Source organism: Larimichthys crocea, chromosome II (assembly GCF_000972845.2).
Source record: "Larimichthys crocea isolate SSNF chromosome II, L_crocea_2.0, whole genome shotgun sequence".
Classification (NCBI taxonomy): Eukaryota; Metazoa; Chordata; class Actinopteri; family Sciaenidae; genus Larimichthys; species Larimichthys crocea.
This window is the reverse complement of record NC_040012.1, coordinates 4,384,368-4,394,182: the sequence shown is the minus strand read 5'-3', so window position 1 is coordinate 4,394,182 and position 9,815 is coordinate 4,384,368.

Below are 9,815 nucleotides of genomic sequence, written 5' to 3'. Positions count from 1 at the left end.
CACAGCACAACTGGAGTGTTAGTGTTTGTACTGCAGGTTTTTTGGATCACCGGGAAGAGGTCGGGACAAGGGTGTAGGGGAATGCTAATGAAGTGTGGCGCCAGAACAGGAGCTGGGCAAGTGGGCAATGAAATCAGACTTGGCAGCCTCTATGGACATAGTGACAGAGGAGAAGAGACTGAAGAGAGAGTTTTTTTTAAAACCCCAAATATACTCATATATGTGGCTGATTCCTGAAAATACACATTAAGTTTTCCACATGAAAATAATAAAACATGCTCACATAATGCTGCAGTCAGAGTGCTCTCATGTGACAGTGCCACTGCAAAGGACTGGTTTCATTTTCAAGCGATTAAAATGGCTGACACAGTCCATCCAGTCACTTTCTTTTTATGTTGATGCTCTTTTTAATCCACATAAAGTTACTTTAGAGCCTCAAAGGTGACAACAGCCATGATTTGCCCATTTCATTAAACATGCCAGTGTGAGACGAGCCCCTTAAAAGCCCCCAAAGTGCAATTATCCGCAAATTAAATATGCTGTCATGCCATTATCACAACCGTTTTCTTCTGCCTCGCTGGATCTCCATTCATAATTTAATCTTTTATGCACTTCCCCTGTTCTAGGTGTTGTGCCGTCGCTCCTGGCAAGGTAGAGGCAGGAGAGGAGCAGGCAGGAGGTGTCCTGCAGGCACAGTGATGAGTGGCTGGTATTGTTGTGGGTCAATTAGCCTTTAAAGTGGTTGTTCTTGCAGTGTTGTTTACACGTGGGTCAAGACTATAGCCGGAGAAGAGCTGCTGGGTGTTTTTATGAGACAAAACCAAGAGAGCGAAAGGAAGAGGGATGCGGATGTTTGTATGGGTGCTTGGTGAACTAGCCCATATCATTTTGGAAGCAAGTTTATCATATTAGTATTATTACAGTTATGTATTTATAATAGAATCAGTTATTTCCTGCACATTACAAATATTCCTTTAACTTGTGAACTTTTGCACAGTCCCCTGTTATGTTCAGGAGACTGAGGCTGATACAGTTTAAAAGGAGTTTATTAGTTAGTAACACAAATGTGTGTCACAGGTGAAGTAGGCCAAGCAGATTATAGGATTCACTGAAGAACACTGTGAGAACGCACGAGAGTAATACTGGTCAATGAGCAGAGAGGTTCAAAAAGTACAAAAGTTTAAGCCGCTGCACTTTACCGACTGCAACGGGATATGAATACGGGATAATCTGACGCAGGAGCGGTGACTTTTATCGCAGGAGTGATGGCTGGAAACACTGCCAGGGAGGAAAAAAAGAAAAAGGAGGAGAAAAGCACAGAAACAACACAACAACAAGAAGAACTATGACATTCCCAGCTCTTTAATTTAAATAACAGTGACACATAAAAGGCACATGAGAATTTATCAAAGCATCGAGGGACTCAGTTTTCAGATTCAGTTTCAAATTACATGTGAAAACACCAAGTGATCATTTCACGGATGGATCAATGACTCCATCAGAGTCCACGTGTAACAGTATAGAAATGTATTAATATACATTACATTCACATACGGTGTGAACAAATACATCTCCATGCAAGCACTCTCTCCTCCCTCTTGTCTTCCTAAAGCACAAACAGTTCACATCAGAGAAGATCTGAAGTACTCTATCTGCAGGATCTACATGCTTAAGCCTCGCTGCTTTCGCTGCTTGCTGGGATTAACGCTAAACACACATTTGAGAGTACTTCACTACTGGACTGAAAACACTGCAAACACAGAGGCATTCCTCCAAGCTCTCGATTAAAGATGCCCCGCAGTAATACAGCGCTCTTCACGCTCTTCAGCTTTGAATTAAATTTTGAGTTTAACACCTAAAAAATGCCAGCAAGTGAAATAACATCCATCCATTAGATTTAGTTTGTTTACAACTTTTATTTGTGCATTACTGTAATAAGTGTAGTTTGAAGAGAGAACGGCGTTTTATTGCCGTGATCACTGGAAAGAAAAGAAATATTTAAAGGTTACCCCTTAAAATATACGAAAATATACGAAAATATACAGCTTCTTCTTTCTCTGAATTCATCGCGCTGAGATTTTCTTTCAAATAGAAGAGGCTGTTGCTTCTGTCAGGAACATCTCAGCAAATTTTAAAAAAATCTAAAGCCTGTTTCTCTAAGTGATGAAAGTGAACAGATAGTTATGATTGACGTATTTTATAACCCGGTTCCTCTTTATGTTATATTTCCAAACAGTTTTTTTCCATAGAAGAAATCATCATCGGTAATCATGCACAACACACCACAGAAGTACATCAAACGTTGCAGGGAGAGAGTCTTTCCACTGTTACCCACTTTGAATAAGACTCTGCAGATTAAAGTGTGAGTCTGAAGTCGAGAAGAGCAGAGGAGGTGGAGGATGGCAGGTTGGAAGAAAAAAAAAAGAAAAAGAGGTTTGAATATTAAATTTGGCTTTTATCACGTCGTACTAGATACCTGTCTGATGTGTGAGATATGAAGAGCCTTTCAGTGACTGTCAAGTGTCAGAGTGAATGTCGGGGGGAGCAGCGGGAAACACTGCGAGGCGGTTTGATCTCAACAAAGTGCAATTAGTGTCACAACAGTGAGGAGTGGAGGGAAGATGGTTTCTGCTGATCTGAAGATGATGACAGGGTGAGGCTGGGTGGGGGTGTTACCTGTATGATGATGAATGGTGGCTCTGTGGATTGAATTTTAAGTGTGTTTATGTGCATGTACAGGTACCTATCAAGAGCTAATGGGTATATCTAATGGAAATGACCGGATGTCTGTCTAAAACCCTATTTTTCTGTTTCATCGTGACATGAACAGGAAACAGGTACATATTCTATCTTATAATATCCCTCTATGCTTTTTGCAAGATTTGTGCATTTTTCCTTTTTTTGTCGATAAATTATTTATGATGTATCTAATGCACATGCACTGACTGGTGCAGCTCGACAGCGACAGGAAATACACACTCTGGTATCGCCTACTTATGTACGTAACTTAATGGATCAGTGTGTAGGATTTAGTGGCAACTACTGGAGTATTAGCTGATTGCAACCCCCTCACCTTGGGGAAAAGCTGTATCTAAAGCCAGTTTTTAGAAGAAACATGTTCAACATGGTGGATCCACTGTGTCTGCAGATACAAAAGACTCTTTGTGAGGTCAGAAAAACATCCATCCTCGCATCTTCTGTAACCGTTTATCCTCATCAGGGTCGCGGGGGTTCTGGAGACTATCCCAGCTGACTTTGGGGCGAAAGGCGGGGTACACCCTGGATGAGTCGCCGGTTCATCGCAGGGCACATAGAGACAAACCGTTCACTCTCACATTCACAGCTACAGCCAATTTAGGGTTGCCAATTAACGTGTTAAGTGCGTGTCTTTGGACTGTGGGAGGAAGCCGGAGTACTGCTGTGAGGAGACAGCGCCAACCACCACACCACTGTGCCACCCATCACAAAATTATATTCTGGTGATTATACACAGATGAAAACAATTTGTGCATGTGCATTGTATTTAATTTCTGCCATATTCTGTAAATAGAGGGCCCTAAATCTGACACACTGTGGGTGGATGACATGCAACAGAGGTTGGTCTGGCTGGATTTGAACTGGAGATGTTGACACTGATCATTCTCATATTAACAAGAAGATATTCAATCTGAACATTGTCCAGTTATGAGATCTAAGAATAGACAGATGCTATGCAGATTGTAAAGGCCCCTTGAGGGAAATGTGTGATATTTGGTTACATAAATAAAACTGACTTGACTTGATGACTGTCCTGTCTCTAGCCGAGGCGCAGACACGATGACGCGCTCATCTGAGACATTCAGTTGTCACCTTGCACTCAGTAAAATAAGTTTAATGTGCAGCAGTGAGTGCTTTACAGGCTCATCCTGCTCTCGGCGTCACCTCTCAGGCTGCCCTTCCTTATTGATGAACTCTATCAGGGCTGTATCCGACCTGAAGGCAGCGCTCGCAGACACTACTCAGGGCTGAGAAACGCCAGCGTGAGTTTTTCAGGGTAAAACGTCATTTTCAGTTAATGTTCTCCTGAAGAGACACTTGAATTGAGTGCTGTCTGTGGGAAAGACACAAAGACAACGTTGTTAATCTGAATCTATGAATGAAACTAAAACTGATTTGAATGTGGTCAGCGCATCGACAGAGCATTACAATAATCAGTTTCATCATATTTTTGCATTAATGCAGAAAAAAAGCACATGCTTTTAGTCCAGTGATTCAATTTCTGCTTAATGATGGATGATATTCCATCACCGGTTTTCAAAATGACTTTAAACAGTCTCGTTCCTGCACAAGCTGAACCTAAAGAGACAATCTTTTTAACCAAAATAGATTTACACAGTTTGTGAAATGAGTTTTTCATGTAACAATGCCGTAATCCGCATATGAAGAAGAGCTGCTTTATAGCTTTATAGGAGAGCTTCTTACAAACACCATTTGTAATAATTCTATTATCTCAGTCTATTAATAATATATGAAGGTTTTCTTCCATTTCTTTGATCTCCTCCCTTTCCTTTCCTTTCTTTTCTTTTCCCTCCAGTTAGTCTGACTTTCATCTTGAATAATGTCAACTGGGATGAGTCATGGGCACGTCTTAGCAATGACTTTGTCCCCACTCAGACACCGAGCGCTGCTCCCTATCCCGTCATACACCAGGGCTGAGGCGGAGTGAGGTCATCGCTGATGGGATGTGAGACCTCAGGGGACGCGTTAGGAGAAATATCATATTCTGCTGCTGAAGGCCGCAATAAAAAAAAAAAAGAGGGATGGGACTTCAGATCTGTAGAAACCTGTACACAAAAACACAAACACACCTTGTATAGCAATATCAGGTGTTTTAGGATTGATGTACTCACGTGACTTTTCGTCATTGACAGCGCATCTGCAGGTTGGCGTTCAATAATTCCTTTGCAGTAGCACCTGTTACATAAATTTCCACTTTTATGCATCGAAATTTCATAGGTGTGTGTACATTTTACCTTGGTAGGTGGTTTGAATCAATGTAATGTGCATGCATGCCTGCAAACAATATTTCATCTTCCCACGCATGTGCCTACTGAGCTTATACTCAAAGGCAGCGCGCACTCCTGAGGTGAATCTGCGGCGAAAAGTCTAACGTGATTAAAATGGCAAGAGAGGTGTCTGTATGTCAAACACTGCGCACGTTTAAACTGGAGGAAGAGAATATAATAGGATTGGAATTAAGATGCTCCACCCGAAATTTTGTTCATGTGTCACCAGAGATGGTAAATAAAAGAGACGTCTCACTGAAGAGACTCTTAGCACAGATTGTCAGTGATTCTTTCTCCTCACCGAAGTCACTGAAGTAAATATCGGACTCATTTTTCACAAGCTACATTTCTTCTGAACATTCTGACACTAAAAATTATGTTGTTTTTTTAGTCAAATCAGAAAAAAATGAACTCTGTACCAGCAGCAACGCAAATATCTATATTCTCTCTGTCGTTCCTGAATCGTCTGTCTTTTTCATCAAAGATGATCTATAACAACCGAACTAAAACTTTCCGAATCATCTCTGGTACAACAAGGTCTGCTTTCATCCATCCACACGACGTTCACAACGCTTCCAAACCGGATTTAGAGATTCGGGCCAAGGCAATCGCGCCCACTCAGGAGACCGGAAGTGTACAGGGTTTCATATTGTCCGTGGACGCTGTAATGCAGTATCTTCTCTCTCTTGTAGAATATAGTTGGTGTTACTCAGCCAAACACGAACATCCTGTGGGATGTGACTCAGGTCAGTCCTGAAGAGTCAAAGCATTACTGAGATGTCACCTTGTGTGAAAACATTTGGAAAGCACCGTAAAGTTCAAGTGTGTTGGTGTTCTCCTGAGAGGAAGAGACAGTCGCCTCGAGAGTTGCTGAGAAAAAGGCTGTGATGGTTGCTCATGCCTATGCAAGTATCCGGCATAGTTGCTTGGTGGAGTCCTGGAAAGGTCAGCACTCATGTGAACAATGATGGAGAAACCTGGAGGTGGGTGACTGGATCTGAATTCTGAGTGGTGCTTTGTTACTGGACTTCCATACCAGACATGAATTGGACAAAACAAACACCACGTTCAAGCACAGGCTGATTCAGAAGCGTACTTGGTACCAGGACACTTTCCGCTGTTGTGTTCATCTACAGCCATATATCTTTCAGGTCAAGAGAGGAGAGGTTTTGGTTTAGCTAAACGTGTGGTGAGGGTGAAATGGAAAGGCTGGCTCAGGGCCCTGTCTGCAATGTCTTTAACTCCCAGCTCCAGAAGAATTTCTCATTTATCCTACAGGAGGCTGAGGGGAGCTGGAATCCGAGTGGGCTACCGAGTGATGCGCTGAATAGACTGTGCAGTAAAACCGATCGGGCGATAGTCGCCACGTCTGCTGTCAGCAGCACAGCAGGTGAGCCACTTTTTCCCCCTCTGAACGGGGATAATAACACACACTTTATCTTTTTATAGTGTGACAATTTGATAGTCTGACAATCTGTGAAAGTTTCACTTCACTGCTTGAGATTTCTAAAGAGTAAAAAAAATGGGGTATCTCAGTTATCTAATTTCACCTGAATCCTAAAATTGGAGATTCAGTCTGAAAGAAACTGTTGAATGTATCTGATATTTTCACTTTTGTGTTGAATAAAGTGAGAATCTCTCTACAGAGAAGAGAAAACTCCCCAAAACTTGATGAAATAACAACATGGAGACAGCTGCTTGCGAATCCAAACATAACTTTGCTTCACAACCTTTTACAACCATTCTTACATCACTGTTAAATAGTCAAATCGCCAGATCTGGACCCAACCATCCTGTACTTTCAGAACACTACATACACAGACAGGGGGGAAAAGTTAGGACAATTCCAAGGGTCCACGACTGACAGGGGCCCCCAAAAAATAGGTAAACACCAATATAAAATTATTAAACCATCATCATTGAGTATTTCAAATATAATAATGAAACTAATTATCTCTTTGTTTTTATGTGTTTTAGGCAGTAAAAGTTTTAATCTTGCATCAAACAGTGAACTGCACTATGCAGACTTGCATGCATGTACAAATCACCAGCAGTAAATATTGTGCTATTACTAGTATTGAACTACAAGACGCAAAATAGTTGCAAGCCTTTAATTAGAGTTATAAAGCTTTTGATGGGATAGTTAGGTCCTAGAGATGTGGTGACAACAGCTGAGCAGTGGGGGGGCCCAATTTGATTTTTTTAGTCACGGGGCCCAAAAATTCCTGGCAGCGCCCCTGTACACAGAGTAGCATTTCCCAACCTAAGAGTCTAGATGCTTCCAAGGTGTGACAAAATCAGAAAGAGGGGTTGATGATTAGAAGATCAACATGTTCAGAACCCCCCTGTCCCCCACAACATTTTTATTTTCTAACTCTAACTTCTTGTTTCTTGTGGAATACCAGATATTTTTACCTCTTTGTGCCTCTGAAAACATTCAAAAGAAACAGTCTGAGAAGGGAAATCAGTTCACTATTCCCTGACATAGGCAACTATAAAGTGTAATCATGTGATGAAAGGTTGGAAGTGGCAGCTGCTTAATTTTAAGGGGTCATAAGGCAAAAAGGTTAGAAGCCACTGCACTAAAGGAAGTAGAGTTTCCTCTGAAGCTCAAAATGGACCCTGTGATAATAAGGTCAGCGGGGTCTGTAGCAGGAGGCTTTTGTTCCATATGGAGTTGGGAGGGCCTTTTAGTCATGTGACATCCAATGTGTCCGGAGCTGCAGTGCTGCAACAAATGAGGTCAGCCCCCAGGTATTGGCTTGAACAGCAGGCAGCGCCTCAGGTTGAACACCGCTCTACACACAGGCGTGCTACAACCACACACATCTATGCATGTATGAATGTGCAGAGCACAAGCTCTCACACACATGCACCAAACAGTGTGGTCTGGTCCCAGCGGAGATAGAAAGTGGTGCAAAATGACATCAGTCGCTCCTGTTCCTGCACGTGACTCATTGCACTGCAAACAGGCCGAGTTATCACTGCGCACATCACCTGAGGTGGACACGGGGTCTATTGATCTCCGCGGTGTGATGTGAGGACGCTGATGATCGCTGCACAGGAAATGAATGTTGTGCAAGAGAGAAGAAGAAGAGGTGGGGGGTTGAGGGTGTTATTGTGTCATTCAGAGTGAGGTGTTGATTCATTTGGAGGGCGAGGACGTGCACAAGGCCGGGCTTAAGTTGCCTGAGCAACAGCCTGTTTGCCCTCTTTGGCTGAGCTCCCCGTCTGAAGGAGGAACATAATAATAGTAGTTTTATTTTTAAGATTAGTCATTGCTAAATCGGCCTATCATCCAAAATTTTATCACTTTTTGAGAGCCTAATAAACGTGACAAAGCAATGCTCCTGTCATGTGACACTATAGTATCCAAACTGGGTGTTGTTTCTGTTGTTTGAGGGCGGCAGGTGAGCCCTGTGAATAGAAATCTCCACACACGCTTCCAAACAATCCACAGCTTGTCTTGTTAGCGCTCATGCAATATTGCACCTTATATCATGCTATCACATGACCCATACTTAGGGTTCATTTTTCAGATTAGAGCAACAGCAACATGTCTATGCCGTCCTTGTTGGATTGTAGTGGAGTTGATTTGTATCAGCGTTCATATTTTTTGGTCAACATGTTGCAGAAAGACACAAAAACAAGCTACCAGATATACAGCTACCAATATCATGAGTTTATAAAGTTTATGGCTGACCCGTTAACAACAACTGCCTAACCAGAAAACACAAAGAAATTCGAGCTTTCAGTGACGAATTTCAGTCAAACATCTGGATTTCTGGCTCTTATATTGTATTTACACCTTGCAGACTGGTTACCCCTAGTGATAGCATGGAAGTTATCTTTATATGAGCATTTTGTAAGAATCAAAATAACACACAAACAGTTTATACTTATTATATTGCATTTTTAATCAGCTAATTTCACCGTGCTGTTAGTTTTATTACCCGAGGTGGCTTTGTGCTGCATCTAGCACCGGTTTGTTGACATCAGATTTACAATTTTCCCGACTCTACTGCTCATAGTTTACAAATCTGTATGATATGACGTGCATTATGTGAGCTTTTGTGCTAAAATATCTGTTAAGTGTTGATAGGAATGGGTGTCTAGGAATGTCTGGCTCCATATGGGAGCATTTGTAGATAGTAAGGTCATGTTTTTAAATCCAAGGAAACCGTTTGAGTCTGTTTGGTGTTTGTACATTTGAATAAGTGCACGTCTTGATACTGAAAAGTCCACGTCATCACTTTACCTATTCCCTGCTTTCCTGTGGTGTTATCACACAGACAAGTAGAATAGCAAACACACACACACACACACACACACACACCTGAGAGAGTGGTTGGCCAACTGACCCCTGGTTTACCTGTCTACAGCCAAAACATCCCTCCAGACTTTGTCCTGTCAAACACAGCTCTTATCTCAGGTATCAGGAGCAAATGAAAATCTGAAGCTCGGGTCGAACTGTCTCAATCAATGAGTAATCAATAAAACAGTGCTTTGCACGATCGGAAACCCAATAAACATGTTTTTAAAATACCTGAGGTTGTCTTCACTGTAGCAGAGCGATTAACGAGTCACCTTATGGAATAATTATAGCCGCGTCAAGACATTTACATGCCGGGTTAAAACTGAACCGGGCCTTCAAACTAACCCTTTAATTAACCTTGTCATAAAGTAAATATTTCCCAGCAGAGAGTTTCCTTTATTCCCGGTCCGTGCCCTTTCTTTTATTCATAATGCCGTGTTGCTGCACAGCCTTTA